The 22,759-nt window shown below is 41.9% G+C and overlaps 1 protein-coding gene across 7 annotated transcripts in view; it reads left to right on the top strand.

The window, feature by feature from the left end:
* Positions 1 to 22,759, top strand: part of ZNF438 (zinc finger protein 438) — a 55,251-nt gene that overhangs the window by 9,446 nt on the left and 23,046 nt on the right. The window contains exons 1-2 of one of the 7 annotated variants that reach the window (XM_068146207.1): positions 16,778 to 16,872; positions 21,925 to 21,994. The exons of 5 other annotated variants lie outside the window; for them this stretch is intronic. The gene's annotated coding sequence lies outside the window, so the exon portion shown is untranslated. Of the gene's footprint in view, positions 1 to 577; positions 695 to 16,777; positions 16,873 to 21,924; positions 21,995 to 22,759 lie in introns of those variants that run through there. One more of the 7 variants, XM_068146208.1, reaches the window with a different exon arrangement.

Here is a 22,759-nt window from a genome sequence, read left to right as displayed (position 1 = left end):
GAACCCGCTTTTGCCCGTTCCCACTCAAATGGCCTTTTCACTCCAGTTAATGGAGGCTGCAGTTTTTACTTTTGCTGTGTTTAGCAACAGATTGACTTAAATTTGTTGTATTTGGCTCTAGAGCAGATGTCAGGGAGGTGCTGTGACAGGAATAAAAGATTCAGAAGCCTTGTGGGAATTGGGGAGTGAGGGGGAAATCTTCCCTTCCATTTTTCCCCTGCTAGAATAGAAACTACAACGTTTAGAGTTGGCATTCAGCTCAAACCTTGCCGTGTTGCAAGGCTTGGTGCATTGACGCAGGCATTCTTTCCCACAGCTCAAATTGTGGCACCAGAGTGTATTTATAAAATAGAATATGCCTGTGAAATTATAATTGATACCTTCATTATGGAGAGAACTTGCCTGAAAGATGGTAGCTTGGTGACCTGCGGGACATTTTCCTCGCTTTCTGGTTTGTACCCAAGCATTTCCTCTGTGTGAATTTCAAGAATGGAATTCCTCTGTCAAGGCAGAAGAACTGCAGTGAGATGTTGCTCTGTCAGGGATGATAAACCTAAAATAATGGTCAACTTTTAAATGTCATTTAGGGTTGGAACACGTAAAAAGTAAGCTTTGCTATTTGGGGATTGTCCCTATTTGGAAAACACGCATTTTAAAAGCCACCGCTACGTGTTGCCAGCCTTTGCATAAGCAGGTGGGTGCCAGATGTATGTGGGATCCTGGAGAAGTTTCTTACTTTGCTTGCTTTCTTTTCACTTTTGTAATGAACAGAATGCTTCAAGTCTGTGTGGATTTTTAATTTACTTTTTTTCTTTTAAGGCTAGAAATATTTTATCTGTGCCTTGAGGTGTTTAGGAGGAGACTTGATAGGGTGCTTGGTTGCATGGTTTAGTTGATTAGGTGGTGTTGGATGATAGGTTGGATGCAATGATCTTGAAGGTGTCTTCCATTCTATTCCATTCCATTCTATTCCATTCCATTCTATTCCATTCCATTCTATTCCATTCCATTCTACTCCATTCCATTCCACTCCATTCCATTCTACTCCATTCCATTCTATTCCATTCCATTCTATTCCATTCCATTCTATTCCATTCCATTCTATTCCATTCCATTCTACTCCATTCCATTCTACTCCATTCCATTCTACTCCATTCCATTCTACTCCATTCCATTCTACTCCATTCCATTCTACTCCATTCCATTCTACTCCATTCCATTCTACTCCATTCCATTCTACTCCATTCCATTCTACTCCATTCCATTCTACTCCATTCCATTCTACTCCATTCCATTCTACTCCATTCCATTCTACTCCATTCCATTCTACTCCATTCCATTCTACTCCATTCCATTCTACTCCATTCCATTCTACTCCATTCCATTCTACTCCATTCCATTCTACTCCATTCCATTCTACTCCATTCCATTCTACTCCATTCCATTCTACTCCATTCCATTCTACTCCATTCCATTCTACTCCATTCCATTCTACTCCATTCCATTCTACTCCATTCCATTCTACTCCATTCCATTCTACTCCATTCCATTCTACTCCATTCCATTCTACTCCATTCCATTCTACTCCATTCCATTCTACTCCATTCCATTCTACTCCATTCCATTCTACTCCATTCCATTCTACTCCATTCCATTCTACTCCATTCCATTCTACTCCATTCCATTCTACTCCATTCCATTCTACTCCATTCCATTCTACTCCATTCCATTCTACTCCATTCCATTCTACTCCATTCCATTCTACTCCATTCCATTCTACTCCATTCCATTCTACTCCATTCCATTCTACTCCATTCCATTCTACTCCATTCCATTCTACTCCATTCCATTCTACTCCATTCCATTCTACTCCATTCCATTCTACTCCATTCCATTCTACTCCATTCCATTCTACTCCATTCCATTCTACTCCATTCCATTCTACTCCATTCCATTCTACTCCATTCCATTCTACTCCATTCCATTCTACTCCATTCCATTCTACTCCATTCCATTCTACTCCATTCCATTCTACTCCATTCCATTCTACTCCATTCCATTCTACTCCATTCCATTCTACTCCATTCCATTCTACTCCATTCCATTCTACTCCATTCCATTCTACTCCATTCCATTCTACTCCATTCCATTCTACTCCATTCCATTCTATTCCATTCCATTCTATTCCATTCCATTCTATTCCATTCCATTCTATTCCATTCCATTCTATTCCATTCCATTCTATTCCATTCCATTCTATTCCATTCCATTCTATTCCATTCCATTCTATTCCATTCCATTCTATTCCATTCCATTCTATTCCATTCCATTCTATTCCATTCCATTCTATTCCATTCCATTCTATTCCATTCCATTCTATTCCATTCCATTCTATTCCATTCCATTCTATTCCATTCCATTCTATTCCATTCCATTCTATTCCATTCCATTCTATTCCATTCCATTCTATTCCATTCCATTCTATTCCATTCCATTCTATTCCATTCCATTCTATTCCATTCCATTCCATTCCATTCCATTCCATTCCATTCCATTCCATTCCATTCCATTCCATTCCATTCCATTCCATTCCATTCCATTCCATTCCATTCCATTCCATTCCATTCCATTCCATTCCATTCCATTCCATTCCATTCCATTCCATTCCATTCCATTCCATTCCATTCCATTCCATTCCATCCCATCCCATCCCATCCCATCCCATCCCATCCCATCCCATCCCCATTTCTGAAAACACCTTGTGTAATTTGTTAGGTGTTGGAATGATTGTTTATCTTCCTCATATCTCTTTTTTTTCCCCACCCATCATCTACCTGCACTTCAAGAATATATATTGCCACAGTATAGTTTATAAATTTGATTGCAGGTTGCTGGATTTGAAAGTTGTGCCTGTTCTCCATTGTCTTTTATGTATGGATAATATATAACATGTATAATACTTTGTTAGGCCTGAGGAATTTTTTTTTCCTGTGATTTCCCACCCCCCTCTACTCTGCTCTGGTGAGACCTTACCTGGAGTATTCTGGGGCCCCCAACACAAGAGAGACATGGACCTGCTGGAGTGGGCCCAGAGGAGGGCCACCAGCCCTGCAAGGAGAGGCTAAGGGAGCTGGGATTGTTTAGCCTGCAGAAGAGGAGGCTCAGGGGAGACCTTATTGCTGTCTACAACTACCTGAAGGCAGGTTGTAGCCAGGAGGGTGTCTCTTCTCCCAGGCAATCAGCACCAGAACATGAGGGTGCAGTCTCAAACTGTGTCTGCGGAAGTTTAGGCTGAAGCAGAGCAGATTTAGGTTGGGCTTAAGGAAGAAGTTCTTCACAGTGTGAGTGGTGGCCCCCCTGGGCAACCTGTTCCAGTATGTATTTGGGACCCTGTCCTGGAGATACTCGAGACTGGATGTGGCCCTGGGCATCCTGCTCTAGTTGGAGGTGACCCTGCTGACTGCAGGGGGCTTGGACAAGATGGCCTTTGAGGGTCTCTTTCAACCCAATACAATCTGTGAACGAAAAAGTGCTACTTACACAGTAATCTGGAGGGAAGGATAATAATAGATCCTCTGCTTTTCCTTGAGATGATGCTCCATAATCTTGTACAGGAGAAAATAGAACTTTCCCTTTGTCTCCAGAATGAGGTCATGGTGCTTGTCTGTTTTCAGCCTCCATCTCAGTAAAATAATAGAAAATATAATTGTTCCATATTTCATTTTGTCTCCTGAAGAATGTGAGTTACAGTGACTTGTTCAGGCCGTTCCACCAAGCAGGCAGCTGAGTAGACTTCAGTCATGTAGAGTTGGTGTGCATGCATCATGAGTGATGCAAAGGCCTGCCTTAGACAGAAAAGCAAGGAAAAGGAAACAAAAGAATCTAACAAAACAGATGAGAAATGGGAGACTTTGGTAGCAAGGGAAGGTAGAGGGGAACACCTGAGTGACAGCGTGGAAGATGTGAAGCTAAATTGCTGGTGTGGAGATGCACTGCAAATGCAGAGTGTGATGACACTGCTCTGATGTGTAAGTTTAAAAACAATGGAAGAAGATTGTTGTTTAAATAAATGTGATAATTTATTGAATTGTTTTTATCATGAAAGTATCTTTCTCATTTTTGCTTAGAGATACATGAATATTTTAGGGGAGCTTATTCTTGTTTGCTATAATGAGAACTTACTCATAACTTTGTTGATCAAGAAATTAATGAAAACAATGGTGTGTGCTTGATTGCTCATCTCTTCTCTGTTCAGGGGTTTGTGCTAACAATTTGCTGTGTTAACTGTTGGTAGATGCAAAGGGATATAATTTTCCTTAGTGGGGGAGCTGAAAAGATGTCTCTTGCTTCATTAAAATGGTTGCCAGGTCTCTGAGAAGAACATGCATGTGTGAGCAGTGAGAAGAGCGTGCATGTGTGAGTACTGCCCTTTTCCCAAAGTGGCACTGGAAGGCTTTGTAACTAGGTTGAACTGCAGTCAGATTACTCAAATTCCCTCCTGTCCCTACAGAACCAAAATTACTTCACCAACAAGTACACGGGGTAGCTTGAGCCCACTCCGTTGAGCTGTGGGGCTTATGTCAGAACTGGGGAGATTCATTTTTATGGAAGAGATAACTGAGAGAGTTAGCATTCTTGCTGGGATAATCTGCTATTTATTTTGGAAGGAGGCTTCCCGGGCCTAAATAAGAACAAGATGTTTGACCACCTTCTAGGGAGGAGACCGTTTGGTCAGCGTCAAATGAAAAGAGGAAAACTCCGAAGAGACGAGTGACCATTCTAACCTGGTGTTTGAAATGTTTTCATGTTTCTTCTGGGCTTTAATTATGCTGCAAGGAAAAAAAAAGACCAGAGGTTTTGTTCTTTTCTTGGAAGTACAGCTTTATCACATCGGTGGGAATTTATAGCCTAGTAATATATAGTGTTTTTTCCAGTCCTGCCTTCTGCCATTGGTTTGTACAACCTCATAGCTTGGCAGCTGAGAGCTCTCTTTTATTTTTTTTCATGATTTTTTTTGGCATGAAAGGGTTACTGTTCACATTTCCTGTGTAATTCCTTCTGATCTTGCTGGGCTGTAATTACTTTCTTGATGTTAAACATTCCCAGGCTCCTATAACCTTCTAGCCTGCTTGCACTGGCCAAGTTTGTCCCAGGTGATCATGTGGGCGAGCCTCCTGTTTCTAAGGATAAAAATCTCTCCTTCCTGTGTAAGATAGGCTGCATACTCATTCCTTTGCTGTGCAATCCCCAAAGAAATCTTTTAAAAAATAATAATAAGGTAACACATCACTCTTTCAGAGTCAGGTTTAGCAGCCAAACAGATGACAAATCAAGTGTGTGGGGTTAGAATTTGCTGAATCTTAGTTGAATGACTGTGAGTTCACATTAAAGATTGGCTTTCCTTAATACCTTTGGAAAAATGGGTTATGATACAAAAAAAAAAAAAGCAAGACAGATCTCTGACTGTAGCTTCTTACTTTTGACTGTATGATTGGCAAATCATTTTAAGCTTGCTTGAATGTAGAACTACTTAAGTTGAGCCTTCAGGATTTTTGCTTGTGAATTATTTTCAGTAGCTGCGTATCGTACAAAAACCAAGAGGATGTTGCTCAATTTTGTCCTTCCCACGGAGTTCACTTATCCTGTATTTCTTCTGATTTTCAGTTTGTGGTATATAAGCAGTAAACACAAGGTATTATTTGGTTTCTAAATAGAAGTGGCTGCATACTGCTGAAAAATGTTGGCTTCAGAGGTGTGGGAACTGAAGTGTTGTGTTCTGCAGGGACACTGAAAGGTCCTACGTGCAACCACTCAGCTGCTCTTCACCTTTAATCTGGAGGAGCCACCTGTAAGAATGCAAGTGAAGTTTGCTTTCCATGATCTTTATGCTGTTTTGTCACAGTGCCAGGACAGATGTAAGGTGATGATGGTAGGGGCTTTTTTAGGGTGTGAAGAGTTGTAATGTGCTGATAAATTGACATTGTTGCATGGCTTTTTTTTTTGTTACTGACAATACCAAAGTAGCTGGAAGTTCTCTGTACCACTGGTTCAAGCAGTAGCCCAGATTTTGATCCTTCATTCAGGAGTGATCTTGTTACCTTATTATCCTGTTACAGATAATACTTACCACTTTGTGCATTTAATTGGCTGCTTTGTGAAATTCTCAGGTTGCAAGTAATTCTCTTTTGTTTAACTGCCATAGTGTGCTTGCAACTCAGATACTTAGAAGTCTTCCCAGTAATTGACTGACTGAAGTCTTGTGAATGTATGACTGTCTTTGAGCTCAGTGGGATTATACTTGGAAGAAAATATTGTGTAGGTAATAAATTGAGTTTGAGCTCCTCTCTTAGTTTAATTCTCATGCATACCAGTGCTTGTGCTTTACTGTATAAATAGAAGTTAGAGCAGTTAGAGTGTGTGTTGGGGAGAATATGTTTTAATGAAAATATCTTTCCAGTTTTTATCAGGAAGTCTTGAATCTGATGGTTTAGTTGTAATTGGAATGCACTCAGTATGCTGCCCAGTTCTTAATTGCATACTCTGTTATATAACTGGGAACGTGGCTGCTGTCAGATATGCCTATTTTTGTTGTAGAACTCAGAGGTTCTTACTAGGATATTATTCCACACACAAAAATCTGGTCCTGGCATAAAATATGTATCTAGCAGTCATGAAAAAAGCCATGAAGCACCAAGTGAGTATAACTGAAGAAGACACTGCTGATACATTGAAATGAGACTGTTCCTTTGCCTTTTTATCATGGCCTGCATGTGATCTCCAGGTACTCAAAATTTTGTAGGGCGCTTACCTAAACACATCCACCTGGGTCTGCATGAAACTCACTGCAAGCATTCCAGGTTTCCCATGCAACGTAGCGTGCAGCATGGTAGTGATTTGCTTAAAGCTCTCTTCAAAAGAGCTTTCTTTTGACTTTAGATTATGAAAACACTGAAGAATTTTGAATTAGAAAGTGAGCACGACTGTATTGCAGCCTGCTTTGTGGCTAATGAGACGTAGAGATCGTCTTTCCTTTTCTGTTTCCTGTTTAATTTTGCCCCTGCTCAGATGAAGAGAGTGAGGAATTGCACGTTAGATTGTAATGAAAAGTAGCCTGGTTTGAATTTATTTTATAAAGTGCTTAAGAGTGTAGCTGACCTGACTCTCCATTATACCTTTCACCTTTGCAGTGGAAAATACCCTAAGTGGTAATGAATTTTCTTCTGTGAAAAATCTGTGGTTTCAGAGCCCTCTGCAAATTACCTCCTGTTTTTGTGCAGAAGGCATGTTACAGGATGTGTGCTGGTGATCTTGTGTGTGTGTTTGTGTGCATGTTGATCTTCTAGTGGTTCAACTTAAAACTGTTTGGGATTTAGATGTCTCTAATATCTGATTATATGGTCCTGATCTGGCAGGGGGTTGGGACTCAAAGATCTTCAGAGGTCCTTTCCAAACCCTAACATCCTGTGATCCTGTAATACACTGGAGGCAAGATGATGTGTGTAGCTGTGATGCAGGGAAGAAAAGGACCTAATCTTAAGTGTATGTGCTGCAGAGAAAGAAGCTGTTTTGTTTTAACAAGCTACTATAAAATTAGGGAGTAATTGGCACTAGGCAAGCTTTTAAGCTTTCAGACAATACAGTCAACTGTATTTTTATGCTCAGAGTTCTACAAGTTCTCTCTTCTTTGAGAAGACATGTAAATTACTGTTATGACAAAATGCATAAATATGTCTAGGGTTTGATAGTAATTAATTCATTTCACTTACCTAAAGCAAGATTAAGTGCCTCAGTTTGAAACCAGCTATAAAAAGTAACACATAAACAAATCTAACACACATCAGGTGTAATAGCAGGTTTTGTGGAACTTCAGACACTTTGTTTTTAAATGCAGTGGTTTCACACTTTCAGCTTTCCCAAACTGAAGTTTAGTCACACAGTGCCTCTTGACTAGATTTTTAAGGGCGTTGTTTTATGTTGCTGGCTTTCTTGAGTACTTTGAGCTATATACAACAGAGAATTAAGTACCACTAAGAAGTTGATCAGCACTGTTACAGAATTATGTTGTTTACTAATGGTATGCAAAACGAACGGTTGCCTCTGAGATTTTTTTTTTGATTGCTCCCATCAGGAGATGGCTTGTAGCCCCTGATGGGACAATCTCAGAACACATGCTCTTTGTGCTACTGGTTTTTGGGATCTTTTTTCTCGATACTGGATTTGGTGGACTGCTTACCTGAATCCCACAGCACTGACTTCAAGTACATTTGTACTGAATAGCAGCTTTTTTTGTGGGCTAGGTTTCACCTTTGATTCTTTATTTGCACACATAGTACATACATATTTGTGTATATGTATAGTAACACATATTTTTACAGGAAATTTTTACAGGAATTAGCTATGGTCTTCATTCTGAGATAAGCATTAAGCATGCATAAGATCCTTAAATTATGGCAGTCCTTTGTACACCAGCTCTGCATGTACTGCATTGTAATTCCATCTGCTTCCTGGGTGTTTAGTAATGCTTACTGACTTGCTGCATGTTGTTTTACTATTATTTATTCTGTAATTTATTTACTTATTTACATTCCTGGAGTTCTGTAGTGATGCTCTGGGGAGAAAGAGAGGTGAAACAGAGCAGAGATACCAAAGAGGGAGAAGGTGTGAAGGTACTGTGGTAGCACAGGAAGAGGTTTTAGAAAGCAGTAATATTAAAGTTAATTTGAATCATCATTTACTTTGAAAGATTTCTTATTTCACAACACATATGTTGGAAAACAAAATGATTAAGCTTTTGAGGATGTGCCAAAAGTAAGGTGTTGTTGTGAATGTACATTATGGAAGCATAGAAAGATGATTTTGGAAAAGACCACTCAAGGTCATCTGCTCAATTGCCCAGCTCACACAAGGCTGCTTTCATAGTTCATTGAGGTTGTCCAAGGTTTGGTTTAGTTAGATCTTGATTATCTCAGACATGGATACAACACAGCCTCTGGACACCCCTTTCCAGTGTTTCACCACTTTTACTGTGATTTGGTTTTGGGTTTTTTTCTAATATCTGGATTTCCCACATGACAGCTTCTCTATAGACTCCTGACCTTCTCTTGTGCAGGCTGAGGGAGCTTCAGCCCTCATCTTCAACATACTCTCCTATTTTAAGTAGGTGAAGTTGGCAGTAAGATTCCCACCTTAGCTTTCTCTTCCTACAACTGAATTTAGGTATGTCTGTGGAGAACCCAGATGTGCACAGCCCTGTAGGTGCAGCATACACAGGAGTATTCAGTTCCCTCAGATGACTCTTGTGTCTCTATGGAAGCCTTTCTTGGCCTCTCACATCCCTTGCTAGTTGAAATTCTGAATGATCTTTGGTTTATTAATTCTATGTATGTGCCCCAAGGTAGTGTTTCTTTATTCTTCCAGTTACTGCTGCTGCTTCTACCTTATGTATGCTGCTTTTGTCTTGAAGCTCAGTTAGGAGTACTCTGTTATCTGTGCTGGCATCTGTGAGCAAGCAGCTCCTGGAGGATTTAAGGGGGAAGAGGAGGCTGTATCACCTTTGGAAGGAGGGGAAGGCTTCTCGAGGTATGTTCAAGGAAGCTGTTAGATTATGTAGGAATAAAATTAGGGAGGCTAAGGCCCAGCTGGAACTGAAGCTGGCCACCTCAGTCAAAGATAATAAAAAGCATTTTTATAAATATATTAACAGTAAGAAGAAGGGCAGGAAGAACCTGAACTCCCTAGTGGACCTGGAGGGGAACACAGTTACTGAGGATGAGGATAAAGCTGAGGTCCTGAACACCTTCTTTACCTCAATGTTTAACAGCAAGGCAGCAGGAGTTCAGGACGAGTGGTCTCCGGAGCTGGGCGTTGGGGTCGGGGAGCAGAGTAATACCCTGGAAATCCATGAGGAGTTAGTTCGGGACCTGCTGAGCCACTTGGATATCCACAAGTCCATGGGACCAGATGGGATCCATCCTAGGGTGCTGAGAGAGCTGGCGGATGTGCTAGCTAGGCCACTCTCCATCATTTTCCTCCAGTCCTGGCTCACTGGTGAGGTCCCAGATGACTGGAAACTGGCCAACGTGGTCCCCATCCACAAGAAGGGTCGGATGGAGGAACCTGGAAACTACAGGCCAGTCAGCCTGACCTCAGTGCCAGGGAAAGTGATGGAGCAGATTATCCTGGCAGCAATAACTGCGCACCTGAAGGATGGCCAAGGGCTCAGGTCCAGCCAACATGGATTCAGGAAGGGCAGATCCTGCCTCTCCAACCTGATCTCTTTCTATGATCAGGTGACCCGCCTGGTGGATGTGGGGAGGCCTGTGGATGTGGTCTACCTAGACTTCAGCAAGGCCTTTGACACCGTCCCCCACAGCAAACTGCTGACTAAGCTGTCAGCCTGTGGATTGGACCACTACACTCTGTGCTGGGTTAGGAACTGGCTGGAGGGCCGGGCCCAGAGAGTGGTCGTGAACGGTGCCGCATCCAGCTGGAGGCCAGTCACCAGTGGTGTCCCCCAGGGATCAGTGCTGGGCCCTGTCCTCTTCAACATATTCGTTGATGATCTGGATGAAGGGGTAGAGTCAGTCATCAGCAAGTTTGCAGATGACACAAAGTTAGGGGCAGATGTTAGTCAATTAGAGGGTAGAAAGGCTCTGCAGAGGGACCTCGACCGACTGGAAAGATGGGCAGAGTCCAATGGGATGGCATTCAACAAGTCCAAGTGCCGAGTGCTGCACTTTGGCTATGGCAATCCCATGCAGAGCTATAGGCTGGGGTCGGAGTGGCTGGAGAGCTCCCAGACAGAGAGGGACCTGGGTGTGCTGATCGACAGCCACCTGAATATGAGCCAGCAGTGTGCTCAGGTGGCCAGGAGGGCCAATAGCATTCTGGCCTGCATTAGGAATAGTGTGGCCAGCAGGAGCAGGGAGGTCATAGTGCCCCTGTACTCTGCTCTGGTTAGGCCGCACCTTGAGTACTGTGTCCAGTTCTGGGCTCCTCAGTTTAAGAAGGACATTGAGACACTTGAGCGTGTCCAGAGAAGGGCAACAAGGCTGGTGAGAGGCCTTGAACACAAGCCCTATGAGGAGAGGCTGAGGGAGCTGGGATTGTTTAGCCTGGAGAAGAGGAGGCTCAGGGGTGACCTTATTGCCCTCTACAACTACCTGAAGGGTGGTTGTAGCCAGGAGGGAGTTGGCCTCTTCTCCCAGGCAACCAGCACCAGAACAAGGGGACACAGTCTCAAGCTGCGCCAGGGGAGGTTCAGACTCGAGGTGAGGAGGAAGTTCTTCACCGAGCGAGTCATTCGGCATTGGAATGGGTTGCCCAGGGAGGTGGTTGAGTCATCGACCCTGGAGGCGTTCAAGAGGAGATTGGACGTGGCACTTGGTGCCATGGTCTAGTCATGGGGTCTGCGGTGTCAGGTTGGACTCGCTGATCCTCGAGGTCCTTTCCAACCTAAGTGATACTGTGATACTGTGATACTGTGATCTTCCACACCTGCTTCATGTCAAAATGCTGGATTATTCTTGCACTTTGAAGAGGTTGACCTTGAATATCAACCAGTTCTCCAGGGCTCCCTTACGTTTCAGGGTGGTCTCTTCAAAGAGGTCACATTAACTAAGCTTTCTCAAGAAACAGAAATGTATTCTGAAGTCCAGGAGTGCAATTTTGCTATTACTCTTGTTGCTTTCCTGATCTGAAGAGGCACCATCTCCTGCCATTTACTTTCACATTCCTGACTAGTTCTTTCTTTAGCTTTCCCCTTGTTCACTTTGGAAGGTTGTGTTAAATCATCACCTTATTTTTCCTCTCAAAAGGTTTAAGCCTTGCAATAAAATACTGGCAATGTATAGAAGGATAGAATGTTGAAAAGTGAGGCAATGCAGCTACGTTTTCCTGCTCGTGATGGGAAAATAAGATTTTTTTATGACCCAAATGTTAGAAGGATTAAATACTCTGCTGCCTCTCCTTGTTTGAAAATGAAAATGTTTGGCACAAAATCTTTAAAATGTTAATAGGAATGAATTTCCTAGTTTGATAAGGTGTGAGAGGAAGAAGAAAGGAACAGATCAGCTTGTCAGACAGTATAGTCGCTACTTGAGGCAGAAATCTCTCTTCGCTTACACTGCCCACTCAGAATTCCTCGGTTTGAGCACTGCTTGTCAGGAGAAAAACCAGGTACCCTGGATGAAACTGCCATCTCTCGTTTGGAGACTGAAATGGGCCTGATTTCTGTAACTTAAAATGAGGTAATGCTCAGCTGACAAGAGCAAGTGTGCATTAAAGACTTGGCAGTGAAAATTTCAGATTAGATGAGGTTCTCTAGAGCTTTTAAGTTAGTTGGTAGACTGTTGTCCTGGGCTTGATCTGCATGACCTCTTCTGCTTCTGAATGATACCTACTGTGGAAAAAAAGCAATTGGTTGTTTATCTAAAATAACAAACTAATGGGCATGTTCATAGTTGTGGATGAATTTCAGGTTCTGGAATGGGAAACAAAGATCTGAGTTATCAAAGTGATCATTTTCCCACTTACAGCTAATACTTAACAGCTCCAATTTTGTTGCTGGGACCACCATTCATCTATTTTTGCACGTATCTCTCTTCAAAGGCTACAAAATACACATCCAGCTCACACTTGTTCACTGGATTTTCACTAAATAGAGCAGGCAGTGGTTTTCTTAAGGGGAAAAAAAACCACCCTGTAAACACCCTTGCTTTCTGTTATTTATTGATGTTCACAAAAGTGTAATAAGCAAGATGCCAGGCATCTGTTACTCTGACCATTTACAGAGAGCATGCAAGGTCAGTGATGGCAATAGCTCTTACTGACTAGTCAAACATTTTCTGTGCCACGTAGGAGCAACAGATGCCCAACAGGCTTAACTAACGTTAAGTTTTACTGCCCAGTTTTCCCTGTTTAGAGACTACAATTAGGCAAATGAAGAAACATGGATGAAGAATAGTGGTGTACACGCTGGCTTTTTTTTTCCCCCTGTGCCAAGAGAAGATGAAGCATCATAACATTTTTAACATTTCAGTTTAAGTACTCCCCAGAATTCTTTGAAGTTCTATATATTTAAGGCTTTTTGATTGTATGGTTTCAGATTAACAGTCATGAAAATAGATAACTTTAAAAGATACTTTATAATGTGGAAAGATTGAGGAATCAGGAATACACTGCATCTTTTCTATACAGGTGTTCCTCCTCTGTTGAAAGAGTTCTGTTCTTGCCATCTTGCTCAAAGTAGTCTTATGCTTTCTCTGTGACCGCCTGGGTGTATGTGTGTTGTGCAATGTTACTTTTGGGGGGCTTCCTTTAAAAATCTTACCACAGATGTCAATTTTCAGACACTTAAAGCTCACTCTTCTACCTCCATAAAATGACTTTGGTTTCCAGTCTGTGGATTTTCATAATCTTTAAACACAGTAGGTGTTACAGCTAGTGAAGTGGACAGTTTTCCAGATCCTTAGAAGTTATGTATATATGTAGCCTGAAGTACTGAAACCCCCCCACTTACCTATTTGTCTTAAAAGGTATAGAAATACTTGGGGTTTAGATTAATCAGAGGACTGTGATTTTGAATGGAACTCTTTGTCATTGCCAGTTGGTGTTTCTTTGTTAAGGTTAATTCAGTTCAAACTTGTAGCATGATCAGTGACATTTACATGCTATGGATCACGAGGCCTGCATACAGTAAATGAATTCACACAGATTGGAAATACCTGTAGAAGAAAAATGGGAAATGTGTTGGACACTTAATATCATCATTTGTTTTCTCTCTCTTTCTGACTCCCAGTGCTCTAAAAAAATGTAACTGGGCTGGATGCATGAATGTTGGATGCAGAGGAAGACGCAGGTTGTTGGCACATGCTCAGTGTGTGTGTAAAAAGTATAACATTTACAACAGATGAGAAGTTATTTCACTTCCACTAAAAGGCCTTTGCAGAGAGAAGGTGAATGTGATCGAAATAATAGGCAGAGTTTTCTGCTTTGCTGCAGGGTCAGCACTGACTTTTAGTTCTACAAAATGTATTTGCTAATGTTCTTTCCATATTAAAACTCTTACATAAATTTCATGCTAGATCATGTTCTTTCTCCAGGCTCACATATTTCTGCTATGTAGTGCAAGGTTTTTGAGATAAAGCAAAATGATAAATTAAGAAAAAAATCACAGCTTTGCAGTGAAAATTGTAGTGGACTCACACAATTTGTATATTCAAACCTGCTGGAGAACCTCTGTGAAAATGAAAATGGCACAAGAAAACCCTACAGACTTCGCTGTGGTCTTGTATGTTAAACATTTAATTGCCTACTTTAACAGTTCTCTAAGTTCAGAGTAATCTATGGCAGTGTTCTGGCTGACAAAATGTATTGGAGCCTTTTTCTCCAATCTGTCAGATTCTAGGAACCTGGAGAGTTCCTTAAGATTTGTCCTGTATTAAGTAAATGAAAGTTAGGAGAATTCAGCCTGTTGCATGTACAAGGAGTTTGTGCTGGTAAGTGGCCACTGATAATTTCTGAAGCTTCTAAAATGTATGTGTCTGTGTGTATACATAGAATAGAATAAACCAGGTTGGAAGAGACCTTCAAGATCATGTCCAACCTATCATCCAACACCACCTAATCAACTGAACCATGCAACCAAGCACCCTGTCAAGTCTCCTCCTGAACACCTCCAATGATGGTGACTCCACCACCTCCCCGGGCAGCCCATTCCAATGGGCAATCACTCTCTCTGTGTAAAACTTCCTCCTGACCTCCAGCCTGAACCTGCCCTGGTGCAGCCTGAGGCTGTGTCCTCTTGTTCTGGTGCTGGCTGCCTGGGAGAAGAGACCAACCTCTGCCTGTCTACAACCCCCCTTCAGGTAGTTGTAGACAGCAATAAGGTCACCCCTGAGTTTCCTCTTCTCCAGGCTAAGCAGCCCCAGCTCCCTCAGCCTCTCCTCATAGGGCTTGCGTTCCAAGGCCCTGACCAACTTCGTTGCCCTTCTCTGGACTCGTTCCAGCAAGTCAACATCCTTCCTAAACTGAGGGGCCCAGAACTGGACACAGTACTCAAGGTGTGGCCTAACCAGTGCAGTGTACAGGGGCAGAATGATTTCCCTGCTCCTGCTGGCCACTTTCAAGCCTAGAAAACCCACATTATTCTGCTGAATTCTCTACAGGCTTTCTTCATGATCCATGTGGAGTAGTGTAGATATGTTAGGAACTGTGACCTAACTTTGCACATAAGGAGCCAAGAACAAGTTCTGCATACACACATCTCCTACTTCAGTCTTTAAAAGAGTAAACTTTAAAAGCAAGTAATACTTGAGCATAAGAATCTAACTTCACAGAGTCAGAGACTTGGCAATTGCTTGCTCATTTAGATACTCCCAGGGCAACTCTTCTCCTCCTGCCTTGGGAAATGTGTTTGGTTAGAACAAGGTAAGAAGGGGAGTGGAGTTAGCAATACAGTTTAGAGAATGAAGAGCAGGTGATGGCCAGCACCACATGGCTTGGAGACAGTTGGTTAAGGAGGCAAAGATATTAATAAAAATCTGTGGGCAGTAGAGTACAATGGAGTTCTTTAAATATAGAGGGTGTTCTTTAAGGGTACAAAAGCTGAGTTAATGATAGAAGTCCAATAGCAGGCAAGGATGATAAATTTCTACCATGCAGAAGAAGGCATAAATATTCAATAAATATTATGTTCTGTATTCAGAAAGAGGCTGGATTATGCTTTTACATCTCACCTCCTCCATCATTAATGATGGAAAGAATGTATTATCACTGTACCAGCAACTATTAACATTAAATGTTTTTAAATCTGCTGTACTGACACCTACAGATACTGAAAAAAAGGGAAAAAAGCAGAGAAGCTGTATGAAATATTAATTTTGAGTTTTAACAAATCTTGGAACAGTGGAGAAATTCAAGAAGGCTGGAGAGGAAGGAGAATTAATGTGCCCAAATTTAGAAAGTATAATATGAGCACCTTGAGAAGGCAGATAGTAGTATGCCTTCAGTGAAGATTTAAAGGAGAATTACCTAATTAACACTTACCAGAATGGACAAGGCAGACCCTGCCTGACACTGCTGCATGGGGTGACACCATAGGAAGGTGATGGTTTTTGTTTTTACCCTTGAGTTTCACAGATTCTTGATAGCTCTTTCCTCTAGCCTGTCAGGTCCTTCTGAACAGAGGTCCTGCCCTCTAGATCCCAATTTCATCTCAGTGGCAGCCAGGCTAGAAGTGCACTCTATTGCATGATCCCAGTCATTAATGCAGGTGTTAAATAGTGTTGGCCCCAGGGTCAATCCCAAAGTAGTACCACTGGTAACTGGCTGCCAGTTGAACTTTATACCATTGATTACCACCTTTAGCCTGACACTGCAGCCAGATTTCCATGCACTTTATCATCCACTTTCCATACATATATTACCATGGGTATGAGGATGCTGTGGGAGGCTATGTCAAAGATCTTCACAAAGTCAAGATGAACAGCAAATGCAGACTGCCCTCACAGTATCCACAGGACTAGTCACCTCATCACAAGAAAGTAGTTGGGTTAGTTGAGTATGACAGACCCTTGATAAATCTCTGCTGGCTGTTCCCAGCCTCCTACCTGTCCTTCACATAGTTGGAAATGTCTTTGAGGAGGTTTTGCTCCACAACCTTTCTGTGGACTGAGATTAGGCTGACTGGCCTGTAGTTCCTCAGATCCTCTTTCTTGCCTGCTTTGAAGATAGGTGTGCCGTGTGCTGTTTTCCAGTCTTTGGGAATCTCCCTTGATGCAATGACTGAAAATACATTAGAGTGCATCCTTGCAGTGACAGTAGCCATCTCCCTCAGTTCTCTGAGATGCATCCTTCTGATCCTGTGTGTTTGTAAGTATCCAGTTGTGTTCTGTTACTGATCTGCATCTTCAGCTGCTGTTGGTAATGCTGTAACCTCAGCCTTTTCCATGCTATTACCTGGTTCCCCTCCCCATTAAGCACTGGGACCGTGTGTTCCTTGGTCTATTTTCGTTGCCAGTGTATGTGCAGATGTCTTGTCACCTTTCCTATGCCTTGCTAATTGCACTTGCAGGTGAGCTTTGCCTTTATAGGTGTTTGCGTAGTGTCTGAACAGTTAAAAGTCTGCTGACATTCAGAGACACTGAATATAGCTACCAAAGCTTGAATTTGGCCATTGTGGAGGAATTAGTGCTTTATTCAAAATCATAGATGGAAAGTTGTTTAATTAACCTAAGTGAGAAGAACTTCAGTGTTAGAATGTGAAGACTTACCAGGACTCAAGCAGTACAGGTGTCCCATGGCATAGGGTTTGTGGGAAACGAGTGAAAAGGTACTGTATGTCAAACCACAATAGCTTGGTTGCTTTAAAAGCTTAGTTATGCTTAATTGGTTTGGTCTTGAAGTACTAATTCAGTTTGGTCTTGGTTAGTTTGAGATGTAGCTGAATGAATTAGGAATACAAATATCCTTAGGAACAGAAGGCAAAGCCGGAGGCCCATAGAGAAAGAATGTTCCCAGGGTTAGCATAGTCTGTGCACCACAGCTGGTTGCTGGACAATGGCCAGGAATAATTTTGACATGTTTATTTCACATTTTTTCTCCATGAACATGTTTTGAGGACACTTCATTAAGTATGTCCTGTGGTCTTTGAAGCTCTGTGCCTTTAACATTTTTCAAAGAACAAACAGGGTGGTGGATGCAGAAATGAGGATTACATTGGCAAGGGCAGTTGGCACCATGAGAACAACCCAAGATCAGTGAGTGAAGGCAGCAAACTAGGACAGGCTAGACTTTGATGTATTCTTTTTTGTAAGTTTAAGTGTGTGAAGGTTTTTGTAATAAGAAGGTATGTTCCATCAGTAATGTTGTTCTGACAGTAATAAATACTGCAAAGAAGGTATCATTTAAGTAAATCATAGACACTTTGTCTTGCAAATGTCCTCTGCGCTGCATGGTGAATGGCAGACCAGTGGGAATCACTGCCACTCTCTTAGGCTGCCTCTGGGTGCTAATCAGTCAAGCAACGTCACCAAATACAGATTCATAGGACAGTTTAGGTTGGAAGGGTTTCAGTATCTCTGCTATGGGCAGGGACACCTCCCATTAGCCGAGGTTTCTCAAGGCCTCATCCATCCTGGCCTTGAACACCTCCAGGGAAGGGGCATTCGTGACCTCCCTGGGCAACCTGTTCCAGTGTCTCACCACCCTCACTGGAAAGAATTTCTTCCTAATCTCCAGTCTAAATCTCCCCTCCTCAAGCTCAAAGCCATTGACACTCATCCTATCACAACAAGCCCTTGTAAAAAGTTCCTTCCTGACTTTCCTGTAGCCCCCTTCAGGTACTGGAAGGCTGCTCTAAGGTTTCCCCAGAGCCTTCTTGTCTCCAGGCTGACCAGCCCCTACTCTCTCAGCCTGTCCTCATAGGGGAGGTTCTCCAGCCCTCTGATGATCTTGGTGGCCTTCCTCTGGAACTGCTCCAGCAGCTCCATGTCCCTCTTTGTCAAAATTGTACAATTGATATTAATAAATCTGTTTATACCAGACTGACTAGAAAATGCACTGGGTCAGACCTCTGGATGCTCCCAACCAGGAACTGGGGCATTCCATGCAGCACAATTCACTGAAGCGGTGACAGTCCTTTCCTAGAAAACGAGAGGGAGGAAAGAAGCTGAACTTCTCTGCTGGGGTCATATATGAAGTAGTTGGGGCACAGCAGCAGCAGGGAGGGAGGATGCTGCATCATCTGCATGTGCTCAGCACACAGCTGGACAATTGCTTCTGTAGTCCGCTTCTTGGGCTGTGGAATTTTAACTGCCCTCAGTTTTGCAAGATAATTTTGACTATGTTGTTTGAATGTTGGGAATTCCTTTTATCTGCAAGTATGGAATCTCTGATACTGCCATAAAATGTGACCTTTTAATTTTTGCACTAATCTTGGAACTGAGTTTTATGAGGATGTTTCAGTGAGATTAGGTTCTGACTTGTAAACTTGATGTTTGCTAATTCTTCAACTATAGAACAGTTTACCCTGTTTAGGAGGCAGTAAATGTGGAAGTCGTGTAGGGTTTAAGTTGCTTATGCTGGTCATCAGACATTTGTGGGTTTTTAAAGTGTGATCTATTAAGCATGTTTGGGAAACACAGGATATAATTCATAGCTGAGCAGTGTTTTTAATGTTCAGCATTGTTAAGACTGTGTTTACATCACTGGTATTTAGAATAGAATAAACCAGGTTGGAAGAGACCTCCAAGATTATCGTGTCCAACCCAGTCTCCATATTTATCTCCATATGGAGATATATTTAAAGTGTAGGTGGTGTTAAAGTGTGCTGGGCACTGAGCTATCCAGAAAAAGGGTCCTTAGCCCTGAAACACTGCCTGTGTTAGCCCTGTTAGAGCCAGAGTCTGGGGCTGAAGCAGTGCAGCACCAAACCCAGTGACAACAGTTCTTAGTTATCAAGGGTTGGGGCTGGGCTGGCCACGCCACTAGACAAATGATGGATGGCTTCCATTAACCCCTCCTCTTTCCCAAAGGGGAAGAGCAAGGGAAGAAAGGAGAGAGACTTGCAGATTGGAAAATAAAACTAAAACTACTTTAATGAAACAAACAAACAAAACAAAACACCAAACATGAAAATGAAATCTCTACAAATACACAAACCCAAGATCAGACCTGATGCACACCCCCCATGCATGGCAAGTGTGTCACCATCCTCACTGATGCTGAGGACTGGCACTGGGGAAGTCCCAGACTGAACTCAGTGACAGATAGGAAACAGATTCAGGAGCTGGATTCAGGAATGCAGACTGGAATCAAAAGCAGAACAGAGTCCACTGGCCATTGAAGAGAGCCTTGTGATCCCTCAGCTTTATACTGAATGCAATGTATATGGAATGGAATCCCTTGTTGGTCAATGTAGAGTCACCTGCCCTGTCTGCTCCTCCCTGCTGGTGCAGCCTTTTACTTACTGCACCCCTAATGTGGTACACAAGATCTGGCAGTGACCTTGGCCTCTGTAGGAGCAAGTATAACAAGAGGCTTTCTGCATACCAATCCTTGGTACTAACTATAAACATGGAGCATTATCAATGCTAGAAGCAGATATTGTTTGTGAAAATATGCAGTTTACTTCAGAAAGTGCAGTTAGTGAGGAGAGACTTAGAAAACAGCTGAAGACTAAAATCACTGAACAAAATTAGTTCTGTTCTAACTCAAAACAGGAAATAAGTAATCAGATATGTACTAATCTGGTATATTTTTCAGTACAGGGCAATCTGTAAGGGCCAACTGTGCCTCAGAGCAGTTACAGATTCTCAAGTGAATTCTTCTGTAGAATATTGAGGTTGTTTTTGAGCCCAGCTGAAGAAGACAGACCTTTTCCTTCAGCAAACAAAGTATTTCAGTGTACAGTACTAGTCCTATCTTTCTCTTTGTTTGTGTAACTTCTGCCTTAGAAATGTGTGTTACAGGTAACCCCTTTTGGGGGTGGTGTTTTTCTCTCAGAAGTCATTACTTGACAGGTAATTTGAATTTCAATGTACTAGTAATGCAGACCATCTTGTCCTAGGTCATTTCTTGTTTGTTTTAAGCCAAATGTTGAAATTGCCCTATGTTGTTTCATGAATAAGCTGTTATTATCAGCAGCACAGAACCTGTCCTGTAGGCACAGTTCCACTCTGACAGATGGGCACAATGTGGGCATGCCAGCCAACCGTTCTGCACATCACCTAACAGGGGATGAAGGGAAGAATTTTTACCCAGGGTTGCCACTGTGGCATTCAGTGCCTCTAAGGCTTGAAGATCAGGAAATGCACTCAGGCTGGTCTGAGTCTCACAGGAGGATGAAAAATTTAAAAATAGCCTGGGTTTTAGGTTCTGCTGGGTTTGTTCTGGGAAAAGTGACCGGCTGCAATGAAGCTTCTGTTTCTTTTTGGCTGTCTGCTGGAGTCACCTAATGGGCACAGTCAAAAAGGATTCTGCCTTGGACACACATTCCTCCCTGATTAATTACCTGAGCATGGAAGCATAAGGAGTGTGTAATTTCCCTTGTAAGAAAGCTGCTGTTTGTGACTCCATGCTGCTGTTTGTGACTCCATGCATATCTCTTTGGATGTAGAACATGAGGATGAGGATCTCCTGATGTAGGATGAAAGCCTACTATGAAAATACGATTAAAATAGAAAGTTTTGTAGAGAATAAATCTGACTTCAGTGACTGAAGATTTGGATAGTGAATTGCATAATATTTTTGCAGGTTTTCAGGCATGCAAATCAGCTGATGCTTGGTTATTGGGGCTTGGGGCTTTGAGGGATTCAAAATCTTTTTGAAACAAATTGGCTTAATATTTTGTGTTTGATTCTCTAAAGAAGCCAAGCACTGCAGGCTTCTGGCAACTGTACTTGCTTGAACAAATGCTTTTGTGTGTTATGCTAGTCAGCCTTTATGTCTGTCATTTTTTTGCCTTGCTCAGTGTTTTAGCTTAGCTTCAATGTTTTAATCATTTGTTTCAAGTCCAACTCTGCCCTTCAGTACCAGTGAATTGTGCTAACTTTCCTGGAAGTTGTTCTGGTACGATTCATTCATGCTTTGGGGGGAACTTGGTGTCTGTTGAAAAGTTTCTAAATAATGAGAAACAGTGGTTGCATGGCACTGTCATTTCCAAGAGAGGTTGTGAAAGAAGAGGTGTGAAAGAGAGTGACTAAAATTGCTTTTGAAATACAAATTGCCCTCTCATGGCTTTCTGGTAGGAGAATGTCTTTTATGACTGTACGAAGTAATTTTTCATTTGAGCTGTATGTTTTCCTTCTGAGCTGAAATTACATAATATTTAAGTAACACCTCTTTACATGCCTAGGTTTAAATTAAAATTTGTAATTAAGCTTAATGTGAAATTACAAGATTTGATTTAATGCCTCCCTTCAGTACCTGAACTAATGTTCGCTGCATTAGAAGGTGCAGTCATCACTGAGAAGCTTTGTTCTTACAACAAAAGGTACCAAAAATAAATTCACTTAGGGTCAGAGTGGTTTAGTTTAATACTGTTATGATAATGAGTACTATAATTACTTTCAGAGAGTTCTTCCTTCCCAGAGGATGAGGTTTGGGGTTTTTTGTTGTTTTGATGTCTGCTTAAAGCAAGAGGCTGGCAGTAAAATTAATGTCGCAACCTTTGGAGCCTATTTATCGTTTTCTCTGTAGTATCCTGAAGGATTTTGTGTAACATCTAAAATAAATGTCTTAGTAGGGACAAGCATCAAATTAGGTTAATTGGGTTCACCTGATATTCAGATGCAGTCTCTCCATCAGGACACCAGCTTCATATAAAAGACCTGTGGGTATCTTTTCATGCAAATTGCTTTTAAATTATTACACGTAGATGCTCCGCTTCCTCTGATTGTTAAAGACCAACTTTGAGGGTAGGTTTTTTCCTAGTTTATTTGATATTTTTGCTCCATCTGGTTGAAAATTCATCTAAAAATCCATTTATCCTTTCATTCTGTGGTAATATAATGAGTACTATAGGGGTGATAGAATTTATTTTCTGACATCAAGATAAATTTAACTTTATTTTTCTGTCTAACTTCAACTCCACTTCACATAAATTTCTTGTAATAGATTTCTTTTCATCTCTGACCAGCCAGCAGCAGAATATAGTATCATAGTATCATAGTATCATTCAGGGTTGGAAGGGACCACAAGGATCATCTAGTTACAACCCCCCTGCCGTGGGCAGGGACACCCCACACTAGATCAGGCT

This window comes from Melanerpes formicivorus, unplaced genomic scaffold, assembly GCF_026170545.1.
Source record: "Melanerpes formicivorus ecotype bairdi unplaced genomic scaffold, bMelFor1.0.p_v2 SCAF_13, whole genome shotgun sequence".
In the NCBI taxonomy this organism is placed as follows: Eukaryota; Metazoa; Chordata; class Aves; order Piciformes; family Picidae; genus Melanerpes; species Melanerpes formicivorus.
Note: the sequence above shows the minus strand (reverse complement) of the source record. Positions and strands in the feature narration are given on the sequence as shown.